The sequence below is a fragment of the Cyprinus carpio genome, chromosome B3 (genome assembly GCF_018340385.1).
Source record: "Cyprinus carpio isolate SPL01 chromosome B3, ASM1834038v1, whole genome shotgun sequence".
Taxonomy (NCBI): Eukaryota; Metazoa; Chordata; class Actinopteri; order Cypriniformes; family Cyprinidae; genus Cyprinus; species Cyprinus carpio.
The window spans coordinates 2577155-2594265 of NC_056599.1; the positions used below are offsets into that span (position 1 = coordinate 2577155).

At 38.9% G+C, this 17111-nt stretch overlaps 1 long non-coding RNA gene across 1 annotated transcript; it reads right to left on the bottom strand.

The window, feature by feature from the left end:
* Positions 1-1737: 1737 nt before the first annotated feature.
* On the bottom strand, positions 1738-3506 carry LOC122136867. Its single transcript, XR_006154364.1, has 3 exons — positions 2906-3506; positions 2665-2723; positions 1738-2324 (listed from the first exon to the last, which is right to left on the bottom strand). It is a non-coding gene; the product is annotated as an uncharacterized LOC122136867 (long non-coding RNA).
* Between the last annotated feature and the right edge of the window lie 13605 nt (positions 3507-17111).

The following is a 17111-nucleotide window of genomic DNA, read 5'->3' on the forward strand; positions in this document are numbered from 1 at the left end:
TGCTCTTTTCAAAGAGAGTGTTTTCATAGTTAGTTCTCTGAGCATCAATCTTTTTCTTCAGGTCTCGCTGCTGAAGAATCTCATTTAATTTCCGCTTTGTTTCTCTCACAATGTTTTCCTGAACCTCTTTGATCTTGATTGCAAATGATGTTTTCCACTGAATAAGTATATCTTTATCTCTGTCTTCCTCAAAGAATTCAGACATTGATTTTTCCACTTGTTCATTTGTCTTCTTCAGTTCTCTTTGAAGATCAGTTTCCTCAACCTCATGAATTGCTTCATTTTCTATTTGGTTGTATAGTTTGTTCTCGGTTTCCATCATGCACTGCAAAGACTTCAGGACCACTTGCTGTATTCGGTCTCCAGTTTCCTGTAAGCTGAAATCTCCAGAGAATTTCTGAAGCTGAAGACGAATCCTTCATTCAGTAAAGCCTCCCAGAGATCTTTAATACGATCTTTTAAATCTTTCAGCATTATTCCAGTTGATTTTGAGGCATGAGACATAAGAGTTTTCTTCAGTTGTTGAATATTCTCACAGTAGTCTGGGTTTGGTGGTGCCATTGGTGGGTTTCCCTCCCAGAGCTGAGAGAAATACTTCACATCTTTCTGAACATCAAATCTAATGACGTCACTGAAACCTTCTGCATCATCTCATCCAGTTTCTCCAGCAGTCTTCTCCTTCCCTCCATGTTTTTCTCTCCAGCTGTGATGTGTGACACGTTCTGATGCACAAACACACAGCTGGGATTCAGTCTGACCTTCATCATCCTCATGAAGGCCTGAACAACAATCTGAAGAATGTCCTGCATCTCAGATGGGTTTTCTCCAAAGATATTGATCAAAGTGAGATTTCCCAGACCAACAACAAATGTGGTCAGTTCATTGTCATGATGTCTTGTTGATCTTCCAGACAGTTCTAGAGCTCGAAGGCCCTCAGTATCAACAACCAGAACATAGTCAGTGTTCATCTGTGGTTTCATCTCGTCTGAGACTCTGATCAGCTGCATGAAAGCTCCTCTGGTGCACCTGCCAGCACTGACGGCAAACTGGAGTCCAAACATGAGAGAGAGAAGGGGAGAAAAGAGAAGTCTTTCAGGTCTTTCTTGTTCTCCCCCACAGATGAACATGATTCATAGATCTGACTGATATCCCTCATGATGTGCTCCACACCAAAGGCTGCAGCTTGAAGTTCTTCAGATATTTTCTCAAGTTCACTTTGTTCTGCTTCAAGATTTTGAGGCTTGAGTTGTTCAGATTTATTATTGTTATATTTTATTTCATGGTTTTTTTTTTCAGCCATGACATATTTGTGATGTAAAGCAGAAAGATCAGCTGATGTATGTTCATCCAGGAGGATTCTGAGCCATTTAATTTGGCTTTGCTGCATTTTTATCATTCCTGTCCAGTCGTGGTAGAAGAACAACATTGACTGAGCTCATTTCAGTGAGGATCTGCAGCTGTTTCTCATGGTCTCCTGCATCACCGTGTAGATTACAGAACGCTACACAGTCAGTGAAGTTATCATCATCTGATCCAGATGGACAGAACCAGGAGATCTCCACCACTCCGTCCATCAGGACTCTGGTTCTGCTGCTGCCGGGACAGTTCCTGTGGAAGAACGTGTTGTGTCTCTCATTGATCAGACGGTTCATCAGATGAGACTTGGATGAAGACACAGAGCCAAACCTGAAGAAAAACACCATTGGAGTTTCTGCCTTATAAATTGGCTGGGTTTGACTGATGATCTCGTTGTTTCTGTTTCTGATCTTCCAGCTCTTGTTGATTTGTCTGAATGTCCAGAGAGGAAACTCAATCTGTTGAGTGAATGGATCAGGAACAAGCAGAGGCAGAGCGTACTGACACTGGGACAGTTTAGTGACCATCAGCTGCTTCAGGAAACCATCAGCATAATAAAACACGGCCATCTGGACATCCATCGGGTGAATGAGATCAGATTGACTTGTTCCTTCATGATACAAGCTTTTGTTTTCAAAAAAATCATTAAATATATCACTCTCAGATGAATCACTGTCTTTTTGTTTTATTCGATCTCACTCATTGATCACTTTAACATGAATATATCTTGCTCTGTAGTCAACCATCAGTAGTTTCTGTATGAAAGTATGAACCAGCTCATCTTCAGCACAAGACTCATGGGACTGTAATGAATGTTCAGTTATCTGAAGAACATCTGCAGCTCCCACTTTGTTGTGGCACCTGTCAAGATGAAGTCTGTTAAATAGATTACTCTGTTTTTCAGTCTCATCCTGTTGTAGCTGTTCATCTGGATGGACTCCTGTTGTTCCCAAATCCTTGTTTTTTCCCTATTAAATTGATAAAGAACATTACATTTACTAAAGTCATTTACTTTGGTTTTAAATTAAAATACGTCATTGTAGCCTGACTTGTTACATTTTGTTTGAATGCTGCCTAAACTAATTTAAATTAATTTAGGAACAATGAGTATCAAAGGCTACTGTATCATAATAAACATTGTCACCAAAATGAGCAAGATATACAATCTCAATGTTTTACACTTGAGGACGGTAAACAGGTTTACCATGAATACTACGGAAAGGTAAACAATGAAATTAGCATGTAGTTGGTTTTATTATTGCTGCTAGTACTAATAAAATGTCCAAATAGTCAAATCAAGGCACTCACCTTCTGATTTTCTACAGTCTCTGATGTCCATTTGTCCTCCATTCTTGTGGGTTTATCACCTTAATAAGAAAGAAAACAGATGTAATTTGAAAGAATGTATTTAACCACTATGTTAATCTTTTTAATTTAATTTAATTTGTATTATTGTATTATTCATATCATAAAATGTGATTGTTACTTCAGAAGGCAATAGTTTGGTCTAAACATAGCAAATATCAATAAAGAATCCTTTTTTTTTCACCACATTCAGTGTTTTCCAGCTCTTCTTTCGGTCTCAGTGATGTGTTGTAAATGTCTGCAATGTAGCACTGCTGTTGATTCTCATTAAAACAGATACTCAATCTTCTTCATCAGGTCTCTCATCTCTGATTGGTTGTTCATCATCTTGTTACAAGTCTGATATCTTCCTCCACATTTCTCCAGCAGCTGCTCCAGAACAGGGTTTTTCTTTAGATCATCTATTATAGTGTCACACTCTTCTTCTTTCTCATAGGTGAAGAGAATCATCACAAATTGAAGAACTTTGTCACCAAACACTCTCTGAAGCCATTCCAGACCCATCTTATCATCATTGGTTAACTGGCCCAGTCGCACAACAAAGATGAAGGCGTGAATTTCATTTTCATTCACTAGTTGATCAATGAGATGATCCACAGAGTCCCAATCAAACTTAGCCTCATTTAAGTCAGTCAAGTTGATCACTGATACATGATCATCTGATATCTTTGTCTCTAGTCGAAGAACCCTGGTGAATTCTACATTCTTGAGAGGAGGACATTCTTCTCCCAGTAGAATGTTAGCATGATCAAACTGGATTGATGCAGAATTTCCAAATAGTACAACTGTCAGTTTGAAAATCTCTTGATCTAGAATAAACAATAAATAACTTTTCCTTTATCCAACAATATATAAAGAACAACTTTGATAATGTATAGATTTCGCCAACTGGTGTGATTGTTTTCTTACCCATATTTTCCTCTTTTTTTCTCTCTCTCTCAGATAATTTAGGTGCTAAACTTCTGCCTTAGAGTTTCTTTTCTTCTCTAATGGCATTTCATTATGGAGGGGAATTACAAATAATGTATGAATGTCAAGTTTTGTGTGCCACAACAAATCTGTATTCTATGCAATACATGAACACAAGCTTATATTTTAGTTACATTTATTCATTTATCAGATGCTTCTATCCAAAGTGACTTACAAATGAGACTATTATGAGCAATAAGACAATATAAATAATCTTGTTTTTTTATGTTGTATAATATAATCTCATCATCACCTAAATCCTTGTTAATTCCATATGGGCCTTCAGTAGCTGTCAAAGAGAAAAAAAAATAGTAATAATAAAAAAAAACATATTTCCTTGGTTAAGTATACACAGAAGATTCCATGCCTTGTTGACAAGTCAATCATTACAAAATCATTATAATTGCTAATTAAAGGTTTCAATTTGGGTCTGTTCTTCGCAATCACATGGATTCTGAAGCTTTGGATTACAACCACTGATCTACAACAGTGCTTCTCAACTGGTTTGGCCATGGGACCCACATTTTCCCATGGTAATTAAGCCGTGACCCACTTCATGATATAGCCTATATATACAGGTGCTTCTCAATAAATTAGAATGTCATGGAAAAGTTCATTTATTTCAGTAATTCAACTCAAATTGTGAAACTTGTGTATTAAATAAATTCAATGCACACAGACTAAAGTAGTTTAAGTCTTTGGTTCTTTTAATTGTGATGATTTTGGCTCACATTTAAAAAAAAAAAAAAAACACCAATTCACAAATCTCAGCAAATTAGAATATGGTGAAATGCCAATCAGCTAATCAACTCAAAACACCTGCAAAGGTTTCCTGAGCCTTCAAAATGGTCTCTCAGTTTGGTTCTCTAGGCTACACAATCATGGGGAAGGCTGCTGATCTGACAGTTGTCCAGAAGACAATCATTTACACCCTTCACAAGGAGGGTAAGCCACAAACATTCATTACCAAAGAAGCTGACTGTTCACTGAGTGCTGTATCCAAGCATGCTAACAGAAAGTTGAGTGGAAGGAAAAAGTGTGGTAGAAGAAGATTCACAACCAACCGAGAGAACCGCAGCCTTATGAGGATTGTCAAGCACAATCGATTCAAGAATTTGAGTGAACTTCACAAGGAATGGACTGAGGCTGGGGTCAAGGCATCAAGAGTCACCACACACAGACGTGTCAAGGAATTTGGCTACATTTGTCTTATTCCTCTTGTTAAGCCACTCCTGAACCACAGACAACGTCAGAGGCGTCTTACTTGGGCTAATGAGAAGAAGAACTGGACTGTTGCCCAGTGGTCCAAAGTCCTCTTTTCAGATGAGAGCAAGTTTTGTATTTCATTTGGAAACCAAGGTCCTGGAGTCTGGAGGAAGGGTGGAGAAGCTTATAGCCTACGTTGCTTGAAGTCCAGTGTTAAGTTTTCACAGTCTGTGATGATTTGGGGTGCAATGTCATCTGCTGGTGTTGGTCCATTGTGTTTTTTGAAAACCAAAGTCACTGCACCCGTTTATCAGGAAGTTTCGGAGCACTTAAGTGAAGTGAAATTTGTGACATTTGCCAAGTATGGTAACCCATACTCGGAATTGGTGCTCTGCATTTAACCCATCCAAGTGCACACACACAGCAGTGAAAAGTGAACACACCGTAGCAGTGAGAACGGAGCAGTGGGCAGCTATATCCAGCCCCCGGGGAGCAACTGGGGGTTCAGTGCCTTGCTCATGCTCACTTCAGCTATGGGTATTGAGGGTGGAAGAGAGCACTGTTCATTCACTCCCTCCCACCTACAACTCCTGCCAGCACCGAGACTTGAACCTGCAACCTTCGGGTTACAAGTCCAACTCTCTAACCATTAGGCCACAGCTGCCCCATGCTTCATGCTTCCTTCTACTGACCAGCTTTTTGAAGATGCTGATTTCATTTTCCAGCAGGATTTGGCACCTGCCCACACTGCCAAAAGCACCAAAAGTTGGTTAAATGACCATGGTGTTGGTGTGCTTGACTGGCCAGCAAACTCACCAGACCTGAACACCAGAGAGAATCTATGGGGTATTGTCAAGAGGAAAATGAGAAACAAGAGACCAAACAATACAGATGAGCTGAAGGCCACTGTCAAAGAAACCTGGGCTTCCATACCACCTCAGCAGTGCCAAAAACTGATCACCTTCATGCCACACCGAATTGAGGCAGTAATTAAAGCAAAAGGAGCCCCTACCAAGTATTGAGTACATGTACAGTAAAATAACATACTTTCCAGAAGGCCAACAGTTCACTAGAAATGTTTTTTGTTTTGATTTTTTTTTTATTGGTCTTATGAAGTATTCTAATTTGTTGAGATAGTGAATTGGTGGGTTTTTATTAAATGTAAGCCAAAATGATCACAATTAAAAGAACCAAAGACCCAACTACTTCAGTCTGTGTGCACTGAATTTAAATAATACACAAGTTTTACAATTTGAGTTGAATTACTAAAATGAACTTTTCCTTGACATTCTAATTTATTGAGAAGCACCTGTATATATATAGTTAAGAAAAATATCATACCTTCATGCAAATGCTTCCCAGCTAACAAAAGAAGTACCACTTATGTTATTTATTGGTAATTTACTTTTATTTCACACGTTGCATGCTCGTAGTTTCTTTTGCGCTTTAGTGAAATTATATACACTGTGCGCCACTGCATTTGCACATGCAACTGAAAAGTGCATGCTACAAGCACAGTATAACATCTGACAGGACAGGATAGTTAATTTTTCTGAGGTGAGAGACGTTCTATTTCATAACAAGTTACAAAAATAACGATAGAATAATACATTAAGCCTGACAGCATCTCATCTGACCGCAGATACTGAATCGAGATGGCACGTTTTTCCAGTGGTGTAATGTAATGAAGTAATAATACTTCGTTACAGTACTTAAGTATTTTTTGGGAGTATCTGTACTTTACTTGAGTTTTAATATTTCAGCCAACTTTTACTTTTACTCCACTACATTTCCTAATTAAAATGTATACTTTTACTCCGATACATTTCCCCTAAGTATATTCATTACTTACTACAAAATAGTCAGAAGAACACAGACTGTCAGGAAAGCAGGTTTGACAAATCAGTGGGCTGGCGTTTGCGAGTTAGACTCATGCTCATGTGCAAACAAGTGTGCGCACAACCGCGGATGATTCATTTTCCACTCAAGTCGAGGCTGGGGTGTGTGATACAGCATCGTCTGCAATAATATAGTAAGTGTTGTTGTAATGATGTGCGATCTGACATTATCAAGTAGGCTATATCACCAAATCACACACAGTGCACACGCATTGATTTATTAGTCTATTAAAACTCAAAATTCCAGGCATTCTAAATTATAGACGGCAAAAATGCTTGATTTATTAGTTCATATTTATATAATTTAATATAATTAACAATCTATAATCACACAAAAAGTAAGTTTTTTTTCTGCAGAAAAAAGCATGAACACATTTAATAATCATTTTATATAAGTTTACTAAAGCAATAAGTGACTTACATTTTAGACATAATACTGCATGTTTTTGCTCAATTTTGCCAACGAAAATAGTTCCAAACAAAGATCACAGCACTGTTTTGTGTCTCTGAGCAATGGATGGTGTTTACTTATTGAATGAATCAGCTTTTTGAACGAATAGGTTGAATAAATGATTCAGTGATTCACTCACTAACACAGTTAAGTGGTTTGTTTCTGAATGAGTCAGTTGTTTAAATGAATCGGTTGAATCTCAATGACTCACTCATTAACAGTCACTTGCTGTTCACCTATTTCACATTTCGAATATTTATTTCATGTTTTAAATTATTTTAAATATCAGTCTTCAACCTTTTATGTTAAAATACAAAACATTAGGCTTATTTTTGCATCAGTAAGTGCAGTGTAAATGCATCAATGCATAAATTGTGTAGATAGATCTAAATGCTATTTCAAATGCAAATTCCAGAAATGTTTTCTTATGTTGGAATGAAAGACACGAAGTACCATATGAAGTGCTTCTTATTCTTACCCAAAAATACAAAATGGAAGAAAGAGTTAAAACTGAACACAATCTTGCTGCTCAAGTTGTGTATAATTATTTTATATATATATATATATATATATATATATATATATATATATATATATATATATATATATATATATATATATATATATATATATATTTGCTTCTTTTCATTTTGCATTTACTTGTACTTTTACTTTTAATATTTTAATACTTAAGTACATTTAAGATTTAAAAAATACTTTTTGTACTTAAGTACAATAAACATCACATACTTTAAGGGCCCTATCATACACCCGGCGCAATGCAACGCAAGGCGCAGCGCAAGTGTGTTTGCTAGTTTCAGTCCGGCACCGTTCGCATTTTCCCGTCCAGTGCCACGTCGTTTCATTAGCAAATGCATTTGCGCCCATTTGTGCGCCCATGGGCGTGCTGGTCTAAAAAAGAGGTGTGTTCAGGTGCATTGCTGGCGCATTGCTATTTTAAGGAGCTGAAAATAGACTGCGCCATAGACCAACTCAAACCTGGTCTAAAGTCTGGCGCAATGTTTTTTCTTTGTTATTTGAGGAGCGTGTTAGTATAGGCGGGTCAACAATGTGCGTTCACGCTGCTTATTAAACACAGGGACGCACAGCAGCACACAAACATGCCAAATATTAAAAATTAAAGGATTGCACTGCATAATAATTTTTTGTAGGCTAATTAAATATAAAAACGCCTACATGTCATAATGGATAGTCATCGCATGTATCACACGAGCAGCTCCGTTTCATCTCGGAGACGCGTTCTGTTTTTTCTCTTGCCAAATTCCACCGTGTAAATAGCAAATCCGTCATGGCACGAGCACAACTGGCTCTTAAAGGGAATGGAAGATGAGACTCTGATTGGTTTATTGCACGTCACACCCAAAAAACACCCATTACTCATTAAGAGAATAGGGACAACCCTTTAGACCTACTGCCCGAGGGCGCCAACCGTTTCAACCGTTTTTCCGTCGTTAAAATAGTAAAAGTGGATTTGGACACGCCCTGAGTGCACCTGCGCCATGCGCTTTACACTTTGCATTTAGATCGTTAAAATAGGGCCCTAAGACTTTTACTCAAGTAATATTCTAAACGGTGACTTCAACTTCTACCGAAGTAATTTTCAAAGTAAAGATATCTGTACTTTTACTTGAGTATGGCATTCAGGTACTTTATACACCACTGCGTTTTTCTTAGGCAGTCTTTACTTAAACTGCAAAATATGTGTTAACAGATTTCACACACATCTTTCAAAATGAAAGTCTCGCATCAGAAAAACATTTAAATATTTTTTTTGTTGTTGATGTTGTTTCTTTGACTGTACACTCCGACCCACTCAGAATGGTCTTGCGTCTCACTTTTGGGTCGCGACCCAACAGTTAAGAAACAGTGATCTACAATATATAGATCAGTGTTTACAACGCAAGAATACATTTGATTCCTTTTGTGATTTTGTTATGCTTTTGGTGTATTTCATGGTCCTCAGTGACAGCATGACTGAGATAACACCTTTGTGTCCCACAGCAAACAAAATAAGTATTACATGATAAGTAATGGTTAAACAACTGCAGAAATATTATTATTAATTTTAACGGTGAAGTGTAGTCTTGTTTAACATTGTGAAATCCTTAGAAAAAATATGACAATGATGAATACAATGTAATCAAAATGTTAATACCACAATTTCAATATTAAGGATTCATTTGTAAGTCTGTAAAGTTGTTCCTATGTAAATTTAAGTTCCCTCACTTCTGTGAAAACTAATATAATTTGGGATTTTGTTTAGATGAAAAGCAGTAATTATGGTATTACTTTCTGTATTGCTGCAGACAACACGATTGAATTTTGTAAGAATTTGTGATAATATAGCAGAGTACGGTATAATGTAAAAACAGTGTATTATAAATAATAAATAATGGCCTGAAAAACTTGTTTTTTTTTTTTTTTTTTTTTTTTTGCATTATAAATGTGTGGTTACGCTTTATTTTGATGGTCCCCTTTAGACAGTGACTGTATAATGCAACTACACACACAGTTAAGTAATATTGTTAAGTAAAAGTTAAGTAGTAAGGATTAGATAAGTAATGAATTCATACCTGAGTATGGAAGTACCTCTAAGTACCTCGGAAGTGGTACATGGAAGTACCTGGAAGTACCTCGATGTACCTCGATGGCGCCACAGACGGCTGCTTCAGTGCTTGGCTCTCCAGTGTTTGTACTGTTTTTGTTCGTTTTTCCTGTTTTTTGTTTGTCAAACACGATCAGTTTCACCAGAGATGAACTGCTGAACATTCGGCAGAACACACCACAAAATCTTTTACCGGATTTGAATTATTCAGACGTTTTACTGAACGTTGTTGTCGGTGGAGCAGCGGCGCTGATCAAACGCTTCAAAAAGCGCAAACGGGGAAAGCGAGCTGGTGCGCTCGTTAGACTCAGGAAGCGCGGATTTCGAACGCCGTTGCCTAGCATCCATCTGGCAAATCTCCGCTTTTTACCCAACAAAACGGACGAAATCCTTCTGCTTTCCCGGACAAATAAGGATTTATCACACTCTGCTGCTCTGTGTTTCATGGAAACCTGGCTCAATGACGCCATACCGGACAGCGCGCTCCATCTGCCAGACTTTCAACTGTTCAGAATCAACGGGGAAATCGTGCGGCGGCGGGACATGCTTTTACATCAATGAACGGTGGTGCACAGATGTAACTGTGTTAAAGAAGATGTGCTGTTCAGATCTAGAAGTGCTTTTTGTCAGCTGCAAGCCGTTCTATTCACCGCGGGAGTTTCACTCGTTCATTCTGGTGAGCGTTTACATCCCTCCGCAAGCGCACATAAGCCTGGCTTTACAGAAACTCGCTGATCAGATCACAGAGACAGAACAACAACACCCGGACTCTGTTTTAATCATTCTTGGGGACTTTAATAAAGCCAATCTCTCCTGTGAACTGCCAAAATACAGACAGCATGTTACATGTCCCAGCAGAGACAGTAATATATTGGATCACTGTTACACCACAATAAAGGTTGCATATCGCTCTGTTCCACGAGCAGCTTTGGGACTGTCTGATCACTGCCTGGTTCATCTTTTACCAACCTACAAGCAGAAACTTAATTCTGCTAAACCTGTAGTAAAGACTGTGAATAGATGGACCAACGAAGCAGAGCAGGATTTACAAGCTTGTTTTGACCTCACTGATTGGAGTGTTTTTGAAGCTGCTACCACCGATCTGGACGAACTCACAGAGACCGTAACATCATATATTAGTTTTTGTGAGGATATATGTATTCCTACCAGGACTTATTTAACATTCAACAATGATAAGCCATGGTTTACAGCAAAACTCAGACATCTTCGTCAGGCCAAAGAGGATGCCTACAGAAATGGGGACAGAGTCTTGTATAATCAGGCCAGAAACACACTGAACAAAAGAGATTAGAGCGGCTAAAGGGACCTACTCTAAAAAGTTGGAAGACCAGTTTACTTCCAACGACTCAACTTCAGTATGGAAAGGACTGAGAGCCATTACCAACTACAAGACACCATCCCCCTGCACTGAGGCAAATCAACGACTTGCTAACGACCTGAATGAATTTTATTGTAGATTTGAAACACCCCACATCCATTCTGATCATCTCTCTACACAACCGTTAACACCTCCATCAATACCCCTCTCCCCCCCTCCTGCTCTTCAAATCAGTGAAAACGATGTGCACCAGGTCTTCAGGAAGAACAAAAGAAGAAAAGCACCAGGCCCAGATGGTGTTTCACCAGCCTGTCTGAGAACCTGTGCTGACCAATTTGCCCCCATCTTTTCACAGATCTTTAACAGATCTCTGGAGTTGTGTGAAGTGCCGTCCTGCTTCAAACGCTCCACCATCATCCCCGTTCCAAAGAAACCCAAGATAACAGGACTCAACGACTACAGACCTGTGGCTCTAACGTCTGTCATCATGAAGTCATTTGAAAAACTGTTTCTGTCTTATCTGAAGGACATCACTGGACCCTTACTGGACCCCCTGCAGTTTGCTTACCGAGCAAACAGGTCCGTGGATGATGCAATCAACATGGGATTGCACTTCATCCTGCAACATCTGGACAAAACAGGGACTTATGTGAGCATCCCTTTTGTGGACTTTAGTTCGGCTTTCAACACCATCATCCCAGCAGCCCTCCAGACCAAACTGACCCAGCTCTCTGTTCCTAGCTCTATCTGTCAGTGGATCACCAGCTTTCTGACAGATAGGCAACAGCTAGTGAGACTGGGGAAATTCATGTCAAACAGCTGCTCCACCAACACTGGTGCCCCTCAGGGATGTGTTCTCTCCCCACTGCTCTTCTCCCTCTACACCAATGACTGCACCTCCAAAGACCCCTCTGTCAAGCTCCTGAAGTTTGCAGACGACACTACAGTCATCGGCCTCATCCAGGACGGTGACGAGTCTGCTTACAGACAAGAGGTTGAGCAGCTGTCTGGTGCAGTCTTTACAACCTGGAGCTGAACACGCTCAAAACTGTGGAGATGATTGTGGACTTCAGGAGAAACCCCCCTGCACTCCCCCCACTCACCATCATGAACAGCACTGTGGCTGCAGTGGAGGCATTCAGATTCCTGGGAACCACCATCTCTCAGGACCTGAAGTGGAACAATCACATTGACTCCATTGTTAAAAAGGCCCAACAAAGGTTGTACTTCCTTCGCCAGCTGAGGAAGTTTAACCTGCCATAGGAGCTGCTGAAACAGTTCTACTCAGCCGTCACTGAGTCTGTACTGTGTACTTCAATAACTGTCTGGTTTGGTTCAGCTACAAAATCAGACATCAGAAGGCTACAGAGAACGGTTCGGACTGCTGAAAGAATTATTGGTACTCCCCTGCCCACCCTTCAAGAACTGTATACATCCAGAGTGAGGAAAAGGGCTCAGAAAATCACTCTGGATCCCTCTCATCCAAGTTACCCCCTTTTTTAACTTTTGCCATCTGGCCGGCGCTTCAGAGCCGCAAATACCAGGACAGTCAGGCACAAGAACAGTTTCTTCCCCCAGGCAATCTACCTCATGAACAGTTAAATGTTCCCCACTTATGCAAAAAATTTGCAATATTCTTATATTTATTTGTTACCCCTCCATCTAAGTACATCTCTGCATCTTACTCTAGTCTAATCCATTGTCATCTATAGCACAACTGTTCATACAATTTATTTATTTGCAATTTGTTTTTTTTTGTTTTTTTGTTTTTTTTGTTGTTGTTGTCTCTGTGTACTGGAAGCTTATGTCACTAAAACAAATTCCTTGTATGCGTAAGCATACTTGGCAATAAAGCTCTTTCTGATTCTGATTCTGATTCTGAAGTCTTCCATTTCTGTATCATCTATTCGGTCATGAGCTGCAAATGTAAGCTGTCTGTCAACTGTGTGTGTATTTATAGGTTGTGATGTCAAAATATTTTACATTCTTAATAATAAAAAAAAAGAGCAAAAAAGTTAATGAGAATTTTTAAAAGTATGTTTAACTGGAATAAAATGCAGAGGAACTGGTTTCAATGTTTTGTCAAGGCTGTTCTTTAGTATTTCCTTACCAGTATTTTAAAATCTATCCAATCCAGTTAAACAGGTTATTAAAAAGAACATTATTTTGTGTATTTGGTGTAAAACAATGTGGTTTATGTGAGATGTGGGGGGCGTGTTAGAACTAGCTTCTGGCTTCTCTACCGTTCGTATTTTCTAATGATATTACCAAGGGGCAACATGTATATTGAAAATAGAAGAGCACTAAAACTAGCAATGAGATGCAGCCTTGGTCTGACGCAAGAAGCAAGTCAATTGTAATTTTAACAAGTGCAATTTCTGTGCTATGATGGGGCCTGAAACCTGACTGAAAATCTTCATAGAGATCATTTTTTTGCAGAAAGGAGCACAATTGAGCAGACACAACTTTTCCTAAAATTTTAGACAAATGGAAGATTTGAAATGGGCCTATAATTTGCCAGTTCACTAAGATCTAGTTGTGGTTTCTTAATAAGAGGCTTAATAACCGCCAGCTTGAATGGTTTTGGGACGTGACCTAAAGATAACGACGAGTTAATAATATTGAGAAGCGGTTTTTCTGCTACAGGTAACAACTCTTTCAGTAATTTAGTGGGTACAGGATCTAATAAACATGTTGTTGGTTTAGATGCAGTGATAAGTTATTTAGCTCTTCCTGTCCTATAGTTGTAAAGCACTGCAGTTTATCTTTGGGTGCGATGGATAAAACTGAAGTATTAGACGCTGTAGAATCTACATTTGTTATTGTATTTCTGATGTTATCTATTTTATCAGTGAAGAAATTCATAAAGTCATTACTATTTAACTGTGAGGGAATATTTAGATCGGGTGGCTTCTGGTTATTTGTTAATCTAGCCACTGTGCTAAATAAAAACCTTGGATTGTTTTGGTTGTTTTCTATGAGTTTGTGGATATGCTCGGCCCTTTTTAGAGCCTGTCTATAGCTGGACATACTGTTTTTCCACGCAATTCTAAAAACTTCCAAGTTAGATTTTCTCCAATTGTGCTCAAGACTACGAGTTTCTTTCTTGAGAGCGTGGGTATTACTGTTGTACCATGGCACAGTACGTTTTTCTCTAACCTTTTTCAATTTGATGGGGGCAAAAGCTTCTAATGTATTAGAGAAGATAGTGCCCATGTTGCCAGTCATTTTGTCTAGTTCATGTGTATTTTTGGGTACACAGAGCAGTTGAGATAAATCAGGCAGAATCTGTTATTTGCGAATCTGTCTTTGGTGGCTGGAACAATAGTTCTGCCCAGATGGTAATGCTGAGCCATATATTTAATATCAGTGATACGCAGCATGCACGATACAAGGAAATGGTCATTAACATCATCACTTTGAGGTACGATATCTATATCAGAAAGATCGATTCCATGCGATATAATTAAATCTAGTGTATGATTAAAATGATGAGTGGCCCCGGTGACATTTTGCTTGACTCCAAAAGAGTTTATTAGGTCAGTAAACGCAAGTCCTAATGCATCATTTGTATTATCAATGTGAATATTAAAATCTCCGAAGATCTCCGCTTTATCAGCGGTAACCAACAGGTCTGAGAGGAAATCTCCAAATTCTTTTAGGAATTCTGTATACGGCTCTGGTGGTCTATACACAGTAGCCAGAGCAAGAGATACGATAGATTTCTTTTGCATATCTGACAGTGTAACATTAAGCAGAAGTATTTCGAATGATTTAAACCTGTATCCTGTTTTCTGGGTAACATTGAGAATATCACTATATATTGTTGCAACACCTCCCCCACGACCAGTCTGACGGGGCTCATGTTTATAAGTTCATCAGTAAATAAATATTATTTTAATATCTAAAAAACTGAAATAGCACAAACGAAAATATCACCGGCACAAACCAGCACAAATGAAGCACAAACGATTGAACCTGTTTTGGGTGAATTTGGAGTATATGGGGGGTTGAGTGACGTCATCGCCTATAATTCAATGTCTAGTATTTTAAAAACTGAAGCAGCACAAACGGAACTTTTACCGGCACAAAAAAACCAAAGCGGGGCAAATGAAAATTTTTCTATTTGGGGTGGATTTGGAGTATGTGGGGGGGGTGGGGGGCTGAGTGACCTCAGATTGACCTATAAATATTATTTTAATCTAAAAAACCAAAGCGGCACAAACGAAAAATTTTACAGCACAAACGGAGCACAAACGATTGAGATTATTTTGCTGATGTTTTGCGTTGGGTGGGGGGCCAACTTCACGGAGGTCAAATACCTCACAAACGAACAGCACTGGTTTGGAGGGACGTCACTGGCCCGTTTTGTATTTGTTATTTTTGAGGACAGGAAATAGATACAATGCAAATTTGAACGGCACAAACCAGCACAAATCGAGCACAAACGAATGGCACCGGTTTGGAAGCATTAGATTGCATGGGGTGGAGAGTGACGTCACTGTTCGTAAAAAGGTTATTTTTTTTATATAAAAGAAGCGGTCATAGTTACAGGGTTTCTTTTAACGGCACAAACCAGCACAAATCGAGCACAAACGAATGGCACCGGTTTGGAGAGATTTGGACGCCATGGGGTGGAGAGTGACGTCACTGCCCAGAATTGTTTTTGTTATTTCTAAGAAGGAGAAATATATTTGATGTTCATTTCAACAGCACAAACCAGCAACAAATTGAGCACAAACGAATGACACCAATTTTGTGCGATTTAGACGAACTGGGGTGGAGAGTGACGTCACAGCCTCCGAAAATATTTTGGTTATATCTACGGAAGGAAAATAGATACAGTGTTTGTTTTAACGGCACAAACGGGCACAAATCGAGCACAAACGAACTGCGCTGGTTTGGAGCGATTTGGGCAACATGGGGTGGAGAGTGATGTCACACGGTCAAAAAAAGAATGTTTAATATCTCAAACATCAAACCAGCACAAACGTTAATTTTTGCAGCACAAACGTAGCACAAACGAATGGCATAGTTTTGGTGATTATTCCTTTTTATGGGGTGCCAACTTCACGGAGGTGGTGCGTCTGCAGCAGTGCAGCGAACGTTTACGTACCGAGTCTATTTTTGCTGTGCTGCAGGCGCTGAATTGTGAAAGCGCAGCTTTCACGGGAAAAATGAACATGGATTGACACGGAAATGCAGTCATTTCACAATAAATGTATACTAATTAAAGCTGTTTCACATGCAACACATGGGTTTTTTGGCTAGGTTTAAAACAAGAAAAAGTGCACTTTTAGATAAACAAGGAAAACATATATATATATTCACTTTTATGGAGGCAGAAAAACAAAGTTCATTAAGACCCGTGGGATTGCTTGTGATAAAGATTTAGATGCAAAAGGCACGAGACTGTTTCTGTCTGTGGTGTTTTAATTTGAAATATTTTAACAAGAAAAGTAGGCTAATTATTGTGTTTAAATGTTTTGCCGCTTGCTTGAGCAGCTTATTATACAAACCTAGAAGTCAAATGCATGAATAATGCGTTGTTTATATTTATTGAGTGTAAACTAATGTCTATAAGTATGAAAGATTGTTACTGTTCTGTGATAAAAGACTCACAATGCTGAATATATATATATATATATATATATATGTGTGTGTGTGTGTGTGTGTGTGTGTTTTTTACATGATATGAAATCAAAACAATGAACAAATGTTGTGTTTGTGGACTAAACAGCCGCGGATCAGTAGTGGACTGCAAACGCGTCCCACTCCAGATGGAGTATGTGTGAAACAGGTGTTACAGGGAAGATGGATGCTGCAGAACTAGTAGAACATGACACAGAAGAACTTGTGCCAAAAAGAGGAGCCTGGTCTGTTGTTTGGAGGGATTTTGGT